Genomic DNA, 16,747 nt, shown 5'->3' with positions numbered 1-16,747 from the left:
ATCCATAGTGTAAATGCCAACAGACCCCCAGCAGCAGCGGGCAGGATCAAACCTGGGAACCTCTGGAGCTAAATGCATGAGCCTCTATTGCATGAGCTAAAAGCCACATGGATGTTAGCTAAGGCTGTAGAGCAGACTCAATATCTCTCTCTCTAAGAGGTCTCAGTGCCACTAGATGGGACAGAACCCCACAACCAGGAGGTGTGTAGGTTACAACAGCATACAAACAAAAAAGTTAGATAAAACATAAAATACTCATTCTAGAAGGCTGAAATGTAACATTACTTTATTTCTTAAATCTAGAACCTTAACATACAAGTAATAAAAACAGAGAGAAAGAAAGCAGGCTGCTCTTTAAGGCAAAGAGTTACAGCTCAGCCCACCTTCCTCTCGGGTGGCTGCTGAAAGACCCAGATCACACACTTCCCTACAGAGCCCCTTACCTGCAAGCAAGACCAAGAAAACCCATGAGAATTTAAAATGATAGTTTATCACTTTAACAGAATGTTCAATACACCACTCTTTCTCATGTAGACAAAGCCTCAGGTTAACATATTTGAACTCATGTTAGTTGGCTGGCTGTGTTGTTGCCTCAGCTCCCTTTTAGGCTACAACATGACCAGACAAAATGGCTTGAAACATGTTAGCCTACATCTTAGATGTGGTCTATGCATTTGTTTGTTTGTTTTACTGATTTAACTAAGGATGTGATTTTCTACCTAAATAATTACATCAGTACAACCCTTTGTGTGAACACAGTTATATCGGTGTAAAGGTGCCTTCCAGTATAGCTGTGTTCATATTGAAGAGGGGTTGTTGTACTGCTTTATCTATATTGGTTTAGTTGAAGCAATACAATTTTTGTGTGCAGAAAAGCCCTTAATTAGAATTAAGAGGGCATCTCAATTGTGTTAATCTAGTATGAGCTAACATGAGTTAAAAACACACCCTTTTTGTATGTCTAGATGGAGTCTCAGGCCTTGACCACACAGGAAATTTTTTTCAGCATAGTTGTTTTACTATAATTATACAGGTATAACTAAACCAAAAGAAAAAACAATGAGGAGTACTTGTGGCACCTTAGACTCCTCATTGTTTTTGCTGATATAGACTAACACGGCTACCCTCCTAAACCAAAAGAGTGTGTCCACTATGCTTTGCCTAAAATTGCTTAAACTACTTCCCTTCTGACTCACATAGCACTGCGCTTTTAAAAATAAGTGTACAGTTATCTCCGGGGGCAATGTTTTGCTGCTAGGCTCTATGCATTATGAGTTGTTGTTCATAGTGGATTATGGGATACCTAGCAGAACCTACTGAAATTCTAGGGCTTGGTGTCAAATTCCCAAGATTCCTTCTCCAGCAACCTATAATTTCTCTAGTATTTGTTTGCCCCTGAAGGCAAGGAAGTCCAGGGTCTCTGACAAGACCAAGCAGACGAACAGGGCATGGTGATGTACCCTGGTGGTCCTTATCATCAGATGGGGACCAATAGTCAGCCATGCCCAGATTAGTTTCTGTCACTTTCTTTAGGGCTCTGTTTATTATCTTTGCAAACAAACAAAGAAAATGTGCAAAAAGTGACACAAAACAATCCAGTTTAAGGTTTTCAGACTGGGCCCTCTGTCAGCTACCGGGCAGGGCCTTCTCCAACCCTAGGGGGATCCACAGGAGCCTCCTGGCTACTGCCTCTTGCTCTGGTTACAGGAGAGGACGCACCTTACTCTCTCCTGATTCACCGCCCCCGGGTCTGAGTCCTCCTTTATATCTTCAACTGAGCGAATGGGCCAGTTATGAAGTGCTGTTTAGTATGGGTCAGCTGATTCCCAGCACCTGCCTCTGGGCTTCTCTCTGGAGTATAGGTCAGCTGCTCCCTGTTCCCCACCCCCCAATCATGAAAGGAGGAGATCACCTTGTTACACATGGCTGTACTAGACTTAGGGACTGCGAACTTGCCATGAGCTGGAGTTCCAAACAGAGATGCTTGGGTGTGTGCCTGCATTTAAACAGAAGATGCTCCCAGAGCAGGGGAAAGCATGCATGTAACCAGCCAAGGCAATCCAGATATGCTATTCCATACTGCATTGCATCAATGGGAGGACTGCATGAAACAATATAGTTAATAATTCAAAATGGGAATTGTGGCAGGGCCTACCCACTCCTGCCTCTGCTCAAGTCCTAAGCTCAGAGACCTTTATGCTGGTAAAACACTCAGTGCAGTTTATTTACAATGTTAGTTCTCACCACCCTTGTACACTTTACAGCCTTATTCCTACAGTCTTAGGGGATCCTCAGCTCCTGAGGCAAACAGGGAAGAGCAATCACAATCTCTCTTTTGCTCTTCCCTCCCCCCACTTCCTTCCTGTGCCTTTTTGTATCCTCTGTCTAATGGCTTAATTAGCCTTCCAGCTCTTCTCCACCCACCAATTAGGCACAGCTCTTCTTAACAAAGTCTGTTCTGCAGTGTTTAATTGGAGCTGCAGTGATCAGAGTGCTGGCTCAGTGGTTGCTGCCCAGCACTCTGTCACAGAGATGCATCCACACAAACGTTATAGTGGTGTAACTCATTCTAAAATAGTTATGTCATTTCCAAAGAGGATTCATTATAGCAGAATAAGATAAAGTGAAAAAAACAAAAGGTCATTTGTGTGTGGACACAAGGCAGTTTATGCCAAAACTATCTAAAGATATACTGAAAAAAAACTTTACTGTGTAGACAAGTTTTAAGCCTGCTGAGATAACCACACAAAAGCACTGAGTTTTCTTTCAGAGTCGAGGCATGAAGGACTTGGGAAACTATTTATTTGTTTTCCCATTTAAATTAAAATCCATTCTGATAATCGTGCTTAAGAAAGAAGGGAACATCATTTGACAAACAAAGGTCATTTGCTGGAATACTCTGTTCTGAAAAGTATAGAGTCAGCAAATATCAGAGTTTAGGACAGTACATTGTTGTATAATCTGAAAAGGGAGTGAGGGTGACGACTCTATAGTGGGCCCAGAAATATCCTCACCAGGGAATTTTTAGGACACACCTGACATTTAGTGCACCTAGTCTATTTCAATGGAAACAAGTTGATCTTCAAAAGAAATTTTGCAGGCTTTCAGGATGTCACCTCTGGAAGGGATGATTTAGAATCTAGAAAGGATGTCACTCTGGAAGACAGGAAAATCACCTGATCTTCTTATCAATTTTTTTGACAAGGGGTTTCAGCACATCATCGATTTAGATAAGAGCGCTTGAGTCACTTGATTACAAATAAACTTAGTTCTTAATTCTTATATCCACTTAATCAGGCTCATGTTTCCCAAGACTAGTTTGTGCATTCAGGCTAAAAGTTTCTGTAAAGATTATTAGTACTTTATCATAAAAAGAAAATCAGGCTCTTTCTATTATAATACACTAAGATGTCTTGGGATGTTTCCCCTGGAACTCAGTGTTTTGTTTGAATCAGCGATAGCAAATACAGTACTCAACTTCTATTGATTTAAACTAGGGTTACCATATCTCATAAATAAAAAAAGAGGACCCTCCATGGGCCATGGCCCCGCCCATTTCCCCACCCCTAGCCCCGCCCCAACTCCGCCCCTTCCCCCACCCTAACTCCGCCCCCTCCTCCCTCCCACTCCCAGCCAGGGGGAAAGGGCTGCCCCAGTGCTACCAGCTTCACGGTTTGCCGGGCAGCCCCCAGACCCTGCGCCCCCGGCCGGCGCTTCCCCAGCGCAGCTGGAGCCCCAGCGCGCAGGGTCTGGAGGCTGCCCAGCAAACCGTGAAGCTGGTAGCGCTCGGGCTTTGGGCAGCCCCTCTGCCTCCGGACCCTGCGCCCCCAGCCGGGCACTTCCCCTCCGGGGCTCCGGCGGCTCTGCGTAACTTACACTGTATAAGTTACACAGAGCCGAAGAGGAGCAGAGCCCCCGCAGCTGGAGGCTCTGCTCCTCTTAGGCTCTAAGAGCCGGGCTGCCCCAGCGCTACCGGCTTCGGGCAGCCCCCGTGCCTCCGGACCCTGCGCCGCCGGAGCCTGGGAGGGGAAGTGCCTGGCTGGCGGCGCAGGGTCCGGAGGCAAGGGGGCTGCCTGAAGCCGGTAGCTCTCGGGCAGCCCGGTTCTTAAACAGAGCCTCTGTGTCAGTTACACACAGCCCAGGGGGCTGGAGGCTTTGCTCCTCTTTGGCTCTGTGTAACTGACACTGGATCAGTTACACAGAGCCCCGGGGGCTGGAGGCTCCAGCCGCCCCCGCTCTGTTTAAGAGCCGGGCTGCCCGAGCGCTACCGGCTTCGGGCAGCCCCCGTGCCTCCAGATCCTGCACCCCCAGCCGGGCACTTCCCCTCCCAGGCTCCGGTGGCGCAGGGTCTGGAGGCACGGGGCTGCCCGAAGCCGGTAGCGCTCGGGCAGCCCGGCTCTTAAATAGAGCGGGGTCGGCTGGAGCCTCCAGCCGCCGGGGCTGTGTGTAACTGACACAGTGTCAGTTACACAGAGCCCCAGCCGCTGGAGGCTCTGTTTTAGAGCCGGGCTGCCCCAGAGCTACCGGCTTCGGGCAGCCCCGTGCCTGGAGACCCTGCGCCGCCGGAGCCCGGGACGGGAAGTGCCCGGCTGGGGGCGCAGGATCTGGAGGCACGGGGCTGCCCGAAGCCGGTAGCGCTTGGGCAGCCCGGCTCTTAAACAGAGCGGGGGCGGCTGGAGCCTCCAGCCCCCGGGGCTCTGTGTAACTGACACAGTGTCAGTTACACAGAGCCGCAGCCGCTGGAGGCTCTGTTTAAGAACCGGGCTGCCCGAGCGCTACCGGCTTCGGGCAGCCCCGTGCCTCCAGACCCTGCGCCCCCAGCCGGGCACTTCCCCTCCCGGGCTCCGGCGGCGCAGGGTCTGGAGGCATGGGGCTGCCCGAAGCCGGTAGCGTTCAGGCAGCCCGGCTCTTAAACAGAGCCGCCATTTTCCCGGACATGTTCGGCTTTTTGGCAATTCCCCCCGGACGGGGGTTTGACTGCCGAAAAGCCGGACATGTCCGGGAAAAAGAGGACGTATGGTAACCCTATTTAAACATCTGAGGTGATCACCATCCATTTTTAGGAGTTACAGACGAAACAGTTGCCTAGAAATGCAAATGTGTTTCTTGTTTTTTTATTTATTACTGATTAACCCAGATGTGAAGACCATCTGGTAAACTGTTTGCATTTTGGTTGAAATAACACAGCCATCTGCTAAATATTTCATAAACAACTTTCAACTAAACTGAATTTTGTGAAAAAGCAGGCCTGGGAGTAAGAAATTGGTTTTAATTTATCTTGATTTCCATCCATCCCCTCCACTTTTAGATTGCAAAATTCACTGTTCTTCCTGGAACAGTCTCAACCTAGAGGTTTCTAGGAAGATTTGGGTAGAAGATATTTTTCTTCTCTTACTTTTTTCAATAAAAATTTGAGACCTTTCTTAGGGAAGCATGTTGTAGGTAACAATTGCTCCATGGCTTTTTCTACTTATGGCTAACCAGTTTAAATTACAAGAGAACTCACAAGCTCAGGGGCAAGAGTAGAATCACACAGCATAGCTGTGACTTCTCCCTTCCTTGAGTCTCAGGACTTGTCTGTTTGTCTTTCTTGCTGTTTTTCTGCTCCTTTTTCTCCCTTACATGCAGTGGCGGGGAACATCTGGCCGTGAAAGGGTTTTGTTAACACTAGCACACAACAAAATATATTGGTTCTCCTTTTTTTGAAATTCGGTATGAGTCACAATTCCGGGGCTTTGCAGAAACCACCTATTACTTGTGGAAGACTGGTGGGGGAGGTGCAGAGGACTGCATTTTGGTTTTGCATTGAAAAATCAGTTAACAATGGTTCAGAAACTAAAGAGAAACATTCAGGTGAACTCAGTTTATGTTAAGTTACATAATGTAACATTACTCAAGGTTTTTGGTCACTAATGCACGATGCAACCTGATTTACATACAAGTTTGCGTTGGTCTTTTTATAGTTTCTATGATAAAGTCATTGGGCTTGATCTTGCAATCCTTACTCATTCAAATAGCATGCATACTACAACACTGAGAAGCACAATGCTGCTACTTGTGTAAGGACTATCCATGTCAATATGGATTATGAGATCAAACCCAGAATTTTCTTTCATATAACCACTGTCTGATTTCCTTTTCATTCTCAGCTTCTCTTAGTTATGCTTTGGGCAGCTCTAAGTGATAGAAAACACTGCTGTTTCCTCCTCAGTAGTATACACAGATGCTCAGAAAGTAAAGTGAACTACTTTTAACTGATTTGGGGGAAGGAATCTCCATTAAGGTATCTGTTTACATTGATGCCTGCAAGCCCGCCTTTAGAGGTACGGACTCACCCCTGCAGCACCTCCTGCTAGTGACTTCTGTGAATTAGCTTGTTCCAGAGCGCCCTCTGAAGGTCGGTGGTCCACCTGTCCTCTGGCCCCCATCTCCCACCCTGAACCCCAGTGCCCCTTTCTCTGGGTGCTGCCCCCCTGGCAGGAACCCCTCAGTCTTAGGGTCTCCCCCTCCCAGTGGAACCCCCACCCACTATCCCCACTTCACCTCAGTCTTGGCTTCTGCCCAGTCTCCATCTAGCCCCTGTTCACTGGGGCAGACTGCAGTATCAGCCACTCATCACAAGCAAAGGGGTTTGGACTGGCTGCCTTTACCCACCCTCAGGCTGCCCCTCTGCAAGCCCAATACTTAGGTAGGCCTAGAACTAGGCCCTGCAGCCTGGGGAGCTGCTGGCCTAGGGCTTCCCAGCTCCTAAGGCCTTTCCCCAGCCCTTCCTCACTCTCAGTCCCCTGAGTGAGTTCCCAAGCAGCCAGACCTGTCTCCCTCTCCAGTCAGAAAGAGACTCTCCCTCTGGCTTCCCTGGCCTTCTTATAAGGCCCAGTTGCTTGGTTTGGGGCGTGGACCCAGCTGCAGCCACTTCCCCCAATCTGGAAGGGTTTTGCTCCCTTTCACAGCCCTAGCCCTCTGCAGGGCTTTTCCAACCCTTTCAGGGCTAGAGTGGGTGTTCACCCTGCTACACAGCCTCATATCCTAGGATGTGTTAACATTGTACAAACTAATTTTATTTTAAGTCGTTTATATAACACTCATGACTGACTGTCTGGACACTGTGTAAAAACTTTAATAATAAAACTAGAGCTGTGCTCAATTTTACATATAATTGATTTACACACTATGTTCAGTTCTGTGCTGTACTACAGGGTTTTTGTGTGACCTTGGACAAGTCACTTGGGGTACATGTGACCCAAGAACCTCTTATGCCAGCTGGCAAGGGGGTTGCAAAACCTCTGGATTCTGGTGTGTAAGTTCTGGAGCAACAAAGAATGTCATGTGAGAGCCGCTGACACACTGATCATTAACATCATTGTGAAATGTATGTACAGCTGCTATGTAAGGAGTTATGTATATATCCTGAAAATATGTTCTTAAAGTAAGTGTCTACCGGCTGGTCACCAGCAAAGGAGAAAAAGAGGTTCTCTCTCAGACAAGAGATGTTTACTCATCTATCCGTTTTCTTATAAATGGAGTATTGTCTCATTTACAATGGGTCTCCTACCACAAGTCTAAACCAAATGCAAATGAAGGACTGTAAGAATGAACTTCAAAAAAGGGTTTAAATAGTAAGAAAAACACAGCAGGGGAGAGAACCTTATCTTGGGGTGCACTTTGAATGTTTGCTCCACTATATTTGGGAAACAAAGAAGACACCCTGGCACCTTTGCAGAGGAAGCAAAAGGACAATGATTTTGCTTCATGAAAAAGGGGACTCAGCCAGGCTTGGTTGAAAATGCTGAAGAGAACGTTGAGTGAAATAAAACTTCGTTAGACAAGAGAATAACTTGTTAGTTAAGTTTAGTCTCTAGACAGCATGTTATGATTTTATTTTACCTAAGAAGGTGGGTGAGCTTCAGAACCTGAGCTGCAACGTCACAACACTGTCTGCCCAGCTATTTTTGGTGAGGTAGCACAAGCTCCATGAGACCAAGTCTGTCGACCTAGGCTGGGAGGCTCGATTCCCTGAGCGGAACAGACATACTCTCATGTCTCTGTGTTTCAGTTCTCCATCTGTAAAATGGTAATAACAATACTTCCCTACCTCACAGGGATGTTGTGAGGATAAACATATTAGAGATTGTGAGATATTCAGATACTGCAGTAATGGACACCATGTATTTACCTAAGATATATAAAACAAGCACGATGACTTCAATGGGATTACTCATGGTAAAAGAACTACACCGGGTGGGCGAGGGGGAGCAGGGAGAGGCATTTTCATGAGCAGGTCCTACTACATTAAAACTACTCATGACAGTGTCAGTACTATGCCTGGTAGTATTTTGTTGCTTGGTGCCTAAGGGCTTGTCTACACTAGCATTTTACAGCGCTGCAACTTTCTTGCTCAAAAACAGCCCCCTGAGTGCAGCCAGTTTCAGCGCTGTAAAGCGCCAGTGTAGACAGTGCACCAGTGCTGGGAGCAGCACTCCTAGCGCTAGTAGATATTCTCCTTGTGGAGGTATTTTTTTTAGAGCTCTCCCAGTGCTGGTGCCACGACTACACAAGCCACGTTAAAGCGCTGCCGCGGCAGTGCTTTAACATTGCCAGTGAAGATGTGCCCTAAGTGAATCAAAAGAGTTATATAACTACTCTGTAAGCTAAACTGTTGCACATTACAGGTGGAGCTGGTAGTGCTCTCTATTATTTAGGTTGCATGACAATTCCCATTACAAGATCATGTTTTTAGTTGCTTTGTACTTTGCCAGGCTTTATCCATTCAGCCTGAAATTTCCCATGCCAGATGTCTGCCTTGGGCTGATTTTTTTCTGGAAAAATTCAGACAAAACAGTTCAGCCATTTTGAAAAATGAGGCAAGGGAAAAATACATTGATTTTCAATGTTAAAAAAAGTCTTGTAACCTTTTATTCAGAAAGCTCTAGCAGCCCCATGTTTGTGAGCAGGGACTTGAAATTTGAGACGGGGGTGGGCTTTGTGTCAGGGATATGCCTTTTGCTGTTCCTGTGAAAATCCACCTAAATTTGGCTAAGTTATAAGCTTTTGCAATATCACAGTTTACACATGCTCAATAAAGATTTACTAAGTCTTAACAGCTAAAATCTCCACAGATTCAATCCTCACTGAGCATGCTCCAGCCCCTCATCGCTCTTAGTACTCATAGACTGCACATGTACCTTCCCCACAGAGTAACTGAGAATGCTCCCTCCAGCCCAGGGCTTCTGGAGTGAAACCAGATTTTCCCTGTAATTGCAGCTTCCAGGTGCTCTGGGCCAGAGTGGGGCTGGGCACTGGAACTGAGAACAGGGAGCCTGTTTCTCCTGTGCTCTCAATGACCGCCCCCGTCCCCCACTGGCACAAAGGCAATGTGGAGAAGGATGCCATCTGATTCAAATGCACAGGGGACAAGAGCCAAACCTAGGGTGCTAGGAGGGAGGGCTTTGGCTGGAGATTGGGACAAAGAGCCTGGAGGTGGAAACTGGAATTGAAAACTGGCAATGACATGAGGAAGGAGACTGGGACTGGGAGACATGGATGGGGACTGGGATTGCCCATGCAAGGCAACTAAGTCTGGGAGCTTGAAAGGGAAATGGGGGAGTCAGTGGTTGGGGGTAGTAAACTGACATTGGCTGAGAAGCTGGGAGAGGGGACAAGGACAAGGAGATTGTGACTGGGAAACAGTGTGGTGGGGGAAAGAAGGTGGGGGGAGGGGAGACATCTTTGACAAGAAGCTGTGTGTGGGGAGAGAACTGGGACTGGCCGGGTAAAGAGATTGGGGGTGGAGGAGGCACTGAGATTGGACAAAGAACCTGGGGAAGGAGACTAGGACTATGTCTGCACTTAAACCAATACAGTGGCACAGCTACAGCTGAGCTGCTGTAGCACTCAGTGTAGACACTACCTATGCCAATAGGAGAGGTTCTCCAGTCTGCATAGGTAATCCACCTCCCCAAGAAGCAGCTATGTCACCAGGAGAATTCTTCCATCAACCTAGCACTGTCTACAGCAGGGTGTAGATCAGTATAGCTACGTCTCTCAGGGGGGTTGATTTTTCACATCCTGTAGTTATGCCGATATAAGTTCCCAGTGTAGAGCAGCCTTAAGAGTGCGAGCCAGTGGAGACAAGCACCGTGGGGGAGGAGGAGTTGGCAACTGGAAGGGAGAGAGACAGTTGGTTTAGTTTGTTTTTTGTTTTTAATTTGGGAAATTACACACACAAAAACTATGCTAAAAGAACGTTATTAAGGTTGCAAAATTAAGCACTCAAAAGTTAGGAAATACCAGAATTAAGGTTGTCTGTGCAATCTTAATTCATCCCCATGTGTGTATGCATTATGATACAATCTTTAATACATGGTCACATTCCCCCCTCTCTCCTCCCACAAGACCCCTGTCTCCTTCAGTGCACAGGCTGGGCCTGCTCTAGGGAGTGTAGTTACCTCGGCCTCCTTTGTTACAGAAGTTGGAAAGTGTATAGTGTCTGAGGCAGAGAACGGCAGAAAAAGAAAGGATGGTCGCACCGTTAAATCTGCTGCCCTGGAGAATTAGATTCTATTTGTGACTGTACCACAGAGTTCTTGTGTGATGCTGGGTAAGTCACTTAAACTAAACTTTTCACACATGGTCACCATGTTCCTCATTTTCTGGGTCACTGATTGCTGAGCACCCAGAGCTGCAACTGAGGTCAACAGGAACTGTGCTTTAAACATATAAAGTGCCACGTAATAAGTAATCAGGTCCGAGGTCCCAAATTGGGCATCCAATATTAGTGGATTTTTTTTTACCTTAATTTCTCCGTGCCTCAGTTTGCCAGTTGTAAAATGGGGATAACATCACCTCATCATGAAGGTTTTGCAAAAATAAATTCATTAACATTTATGAAGCACTAAGATACTATAGTGATGAACGCCAAAGAGAGAACCACAGGGAAATTAATTCTGTCTTCATAGCAGGGTGTGAACAGTGTGCAGTAAATAAAGCCTGCGGTTACACACTGAACAATGAGGAGAAAACAAAATATTGGACAGCTCCTTAACTGAATATAACTGATACTGCAAACACATACAGTATCTTTGGGAGCCCATATTGTATTATCACTGTGGACCAGGGATTGTGTGTAAGATTGTGTTCTACTCAGTGGTGGAGGGTTACCACAGCTCCACTAGGAACCAAAAACAGTGGGGATGTATAAGCAGAGGGGAGGGGCACGGCCCCCTGCCTAGTTAGTAGAGTTCAGGTGGTGATAGTCCCTTCTGCTAGTTACAGTCTTCAGGATGGCGATCCTGTCTAGTGGACACGGTCCATACAGCAGCCATCCCACATAGTGGCTACACTGCAGGTGGGGTACTGGAACCAGGGCCCTCCCACTCCACTGGGTTCCGACCCAATCCGTAGCCCATCCAGCCAATGCCCATCTCTGGGGAACATCCCCTTCTGGGCTTCCAGGTCTCATCCTAGCCACTTGATGCTGTGGCTCCTCTGCTCACCCACAGACTCAGCTCCAATCCTCCCTTAGAGCTCTCCGGCATGTCCTCCTCCCTGGCTTGCCAGTCCCTGACTGAGCTGTATGGCTGGTTTTTAAACCCTGTCTCCAACCTGAGCATCCTTAATCCCCTCCTGTCTGGTGAGGGGTTTATACACCCTGTCACAGGGTGATTAAGGCAAATCACTTAGATTTTAAACACCTCCAGAGAGGAACAAGTCCTCAAAAGGCATGTACTGGTTCAGGCCATATTTTCCATACAGCAACAGACAAAGAGAGGGGTTTTGGCATGAAAAGACTGCAGTTAAACTGACTCAGTCAGAGTCTTTTTTCTGATCAGGATGAATAAACAGGACCTTCTGTACAAAGACCTCAAACACTGCAGAAGGATTGGAAAGACTTTGGCCTAATAGGGCCTCACAAGACTGATGGGTGACCTCTGTAAGCTTTGAGCATGTGTATAGAAACATTTATTGTTTTCTGCATGTTTTCTCTGTCATGCTTTCACCTTCAGAATAAAAGGTACTTGCTTAGAAAGAACTGTGTGGTAACTTGTAAGTGCTGGCAACACACTGTTCATAGCCACTGGAGAGAAAGCGAAGCACAAGTGCTGAACTTTAGGCAGTCTGGATTGTTGGGGATCGCACAGTGTAAGGCAGGGAACTGTGCAGCCTTAAAATTCCGGTCAGGAGGGAGAGAGACATAGGTCTCTGCCCAAGAGAGGTGATGGCTGGGAACCAGAAACCTTACAGGGGTGGCCCAGAGGGATGACAGAGAGGAAACACAGGTGCAGTTACCCTGTGACAGTGAGCACTATCCATCCTGTGCACTGAATGAGGTAGGGATGCTGTGGGAAAAAAGTATGATTATGTAACTGGACTAGATCATAATGCACACACACAAAGAGGTCAAATTAAGGTTGCACAGGCAACTTTAATTCTGGCATTTCCTAATTTCTGAGTGCTTGACAGTGCAATGTTCTTAATAATTGATCTTTTAATGTAGCTTTTGTGTGTAATTTGTACTATAGATAACCTCAAAAAGGTGGATGTTTCCCTACCTTTTGAACCCTCTATAATCTGCTTTTTAAGAGAAGTGGCTAAAAGTTTTGAATTGTTTCTTTACCACTTTTAAATAGTTTATCCTACTTATTGGTTACTAATAACAGATCAATATCCTTTGGAATCAAATACTGAGGACTGTTTGTATGTGTTCTATGCTGTGTGCCCAGTCTAATATTTACACCTTTTGCTTTTGATGTTTGGCGGGCAGAAAAAAATGAAAAAAACTTTTCACTGGAATTCCCATCATGACGACAATGAAGTAGTAGTGGCATGTGCAGCTTGGAGGAAGCTATTTTCCACGAGCCTTCCTCTATGGTACTGTGAAATTCTATTTCTCATTTCTTTTAAATGGTTTCAACTGGAAATTTTGTTTAGCTGTACATTTACAGGTACTTAATTCCCTCCCTCCCAGTTTAAATATTATTTCCACTGATGTTTTACCATAAAAACAATAAAACGGTTGAAAACAAGTTAAATTCCCCTCTTCAAAGATAAAACTGTGTGTGTAAAGATGTACTAATTCCCACATATGCATACAACTGTTACTGTGCACGTGTGTGTGACTTGATCTCTTTGTGACTCTGTAAAATGGTGAAAACACTTGATTTCTCCCACCCTTTGTCAGTCTTGGCTATTTAGAGCTATTTACAGCCCCAAAGTAGCCATTCCAACAACATGAGATCACCAGAGCACAACAGGTGCCCATAGCCACGTCATCTGTCCTGCCCAGTTGAAAACAAGTAGGTGGCATAAGAGCTGCAGGGCCCTACACCACCTGATGATTGCCTTGCACTGGGGCCTTCCTCCTACAGCTGGATAAGCCAGACTTAAAGCAGCACAAATCTGTCCAAATGCAGGGCAGCATCTGGCTGCACACATTATGGCATTTATTTATTTATTTCAAAGCATATACTTTCTATTTCATAACCAAAAGGAAAGTGATATTTTTCCTCTTCAATTTAGGCAAGTCGTAACCTCTCTGTATCTCAGTTCCCCATTCCTATCTCACAGGGGTGTAGTGAGAATAAATACATTAAAGACTGAAGCGCTTTGAGATCCACTGCTGAAAAACACTATATTGGAGCTTGGTATTATTATGATATCACATTTGCAGTGAACATGTAAACAACCCTGGGCTATGTTAAGCAAAGGAGGAATTTCTGATTATTTTCTTTATGACAGAATAATTTTCACAGCAAACAGGACTATAACTTCCATGAAGGGTCAACTTTCCACATTCTTAGCACTAGAATTCTTGGGCTGGCAGAGATGGTTGTGCAGCATTTCCCCTTCTCATTGCTGCAGGTTGAGGGGTGGTGGGGGGCAGGGGAAATAAGAAAAGAAAAATGCTGGAAAAGAATTGAGGAAAAAGTTGACCCCAGCCTTTATTTTTGTAGGGAGAAGAGACAGCATAACTTTGGGGTTTGGCTCTGAGGGTTTTATTAAGGGAGAAAGGTTGTGGAGGGTGAAGCTTTTTCTTTTTTGGACGTGTGACATAATGTGGGAGTCCACCAGCTTTTTGCCCACAATTCAAGCACAGATGATTGTGAAATTTAACTCACAGTGGTATGTACTTCAGCAGCAGATTAAAATGCAGGCTGCTGTTGGTTGCATTAGCAGGTGGTGTGGCTGTTTTGTAGCTTCAGAACACTGTTTCTGATCCACCCTGCTCACATGAGTTGAGGTAGATGAAGAGCAGGTCCCATTTCCTTTGAGGCACCATCATCCTTTCTCTAGGAAAATACTCTCTCTTTTACAGGCTCTCATGATCAGAACACACATGCATACAATCCACTGACCCCAAGAGCCTCCGATACCCACCCGCCTGCCTTTCCTGTTTCCTCCAGTGACTAATACAAATACAAAAACTGCACTACCGCGCCCAAGAAAACCACAACCCTTTCATAATGGGCAGCTCAACTCCAGCCCCTCCCACGCACTCACATACACTAGGCAAGATATATAGTAAGCGGAGAATAACAGTGTAAAATCAGTATAGAATAATTATTATGAGCATAAGGGGCAAAAGTACCTTGTACTTCCCATAAACACAAAAGATAGTGTGTACTGCTTGTAATCTTATTCTGGAATGCAAGTTGAGGACTTTAAAAAAAATCTTAGCAGTATACTAAACTTATAGAGAAAGAGAGATTTGTATATTACAAAAACACTCACCACAGAGCAGGTCTTTGGCTCTGACAAAGCCCAAAGTCACAAGAGCCCCTGATTTAGGGGAACCAGATATGTAAAGACAACACTCAGTTTTTGTTTAAACATCTTTTCTCACCTTTTCCTTGTGAAAAAAAGCCTTGTAAACAAAAGCTATATCTGCACTAAAAAGCCTGAGCTGGCATAGCCCCCTAGCGTTGACACAGCCTACACACCAACAGAAGGAGTTTTGGGGGGGGGGTTAGTCAGTGTACTGGAACACCACCTCGAATGACATTAGCTGTGTTGACAGAAGCAGTCTTCTATCAGCATAGCAGCGACTACACTGTGGATTTTGTCACTGCACTCCTGACTGACATAGCGATGATGATATAAGTTGTAAATGCAGACATAGGATTGGTCTACACTGAAAACTTACATCAGCATAGCTACGTCCATACCCCGAGAGATGTAGCTATGCTGACTTCCCCCCCGGTGTAGCCAGCGCTTCTGTCCATCTAGCTACAGCCTCAGGAGGCGGATTAACTACAAGAGAGAACCCATCCCATCACTGTAGTACGTGTCTACACTGAATCTCTACAGCAGCGCAGCTGCACTACAATAGCATTTTAAAAGTAGCCATATCCCAAGCACAACCGATCACTAGGGATGAAAAGAACAAGCAGCCAGACTCCACTATCCTAGTTGGAAGTAATGGGCTAGAGGCAAGAGGAGATAAAAATTCTCCCTCTACTATACATACACACATAATATTGTTATTCAATAGTACCAACAGGCCCCAGCCAATAATGGGGCCTCATTGTTGCAAGTGCTACACAAATGCATAGTGGAAGATGATAAACACTGAGGAGCAGAGAGTATTTGAAAAGACCAGACAGACAAAGGTTGGGCAGAAGTATTATTATCCTCTTTTATAGATGGGGAATTAAGGCACAGAGTGTGTCTTGCCCAGGACGTACACACATTTTGTGGCAGAGCGAGTATTAGAATCCAGATTGCCCAGCTGCCAACATTAGACCATTGTTCTTTCATAAATGTAAAATGAACCACTTAAGTTTGGGGTGTATCCAAAAGATGCATTTTGCTCATACTCCCAAATTCTTTAGGCCAGTGCTGTGTTTGTGACAGACCCAGACCAGTGGAGTACAGGAGCAGGTAGAGGGCAAATATACTGGTCACTGGATGAGTAGTTTTCTGTTCCCTGAGTAACCAGAGCAGGGGCTGCACTAGAGTAATCAGGAACCTGCTAGAACCAGTTAAGGTAGGCAGGCTAATTAGGACACCTGGAGCCAATTAAGAATAAGCTGCTAGAATCAATTAAGGCAGGCTAATCAGGGCACCTGGGTTTTAAAAGGAGCTCACTGCAGTTTGTGGTGTGAGTAACTGGGAGAAAGAAGCTGAGTGGGAGTGCTGCTGGAGGACTGAGGTGCACAAGTGTTATCAGACACCAGGAGGAAGGTCCTGTGGCGAGAATAAGGAAGGTGTTTGGAGGAGGCCATGGGGAAGTAGCCCAGGGAGTTGTAGCTGTCATTGCAGCTGTTACAGGAGGCACTATAGACAGCTACAGTCTACAGGGCCCTGGGCTGGAACCCAGAGTAGAGGGTGGGCCTGGGTTCCCCCCCAAACCTCCCAATTGACCTGGACTGTGGGCCCTTCCAGAGGGGAAGGTCTCTGGGCTGTTCCCCAACCCACATGGTGAATCTCTGAGGCAAGAAAATCTGCCAATAAGCGCAGGACCCACCAAGGTAGAGGAGGAACTTTGTCACAGTGTATAAATGCAACAATGGGGGAATTGTTTTTTGGGCCTGTGTAAAAATGCTAAGGCTGACTCTGTTTGCTTTCAATATTATAGGAATCAAAAAAGAAGGAAGAAACCTCACATCCAAAAGATTACCATGATGCCAAAAGGCTACATCAATCTGCTGATTTTAATGTGATGGGTGACATTGTAAATGTTTAATATTTTATACAGTTTTTCTAGTATTTTCCTGTGCCCAAAAGTGTGCCAGGCAGCTTGGGGTATAAA

This window comes from Malaclemys terrapin, chromosome 5 (assembly GCF_027887155.1).
Source record: "Malaclemys terrapin pileata isolate rMalTer1 chromosome 5, rMalTer1.hap1, whole genome shotgun sequence".
In the NCBI taxonomy this organism is placed as follows: domain Eukaryota; kingdom Metazoa; phylum Chordata; order Testudines; family Emydidae; genus Malaclemys; species Malaclemys terrapin.
The sequence above is the reverse complement of the archived record's forward strand: the minus strand, read 5'-3'. Positions refer to the sequence as shown.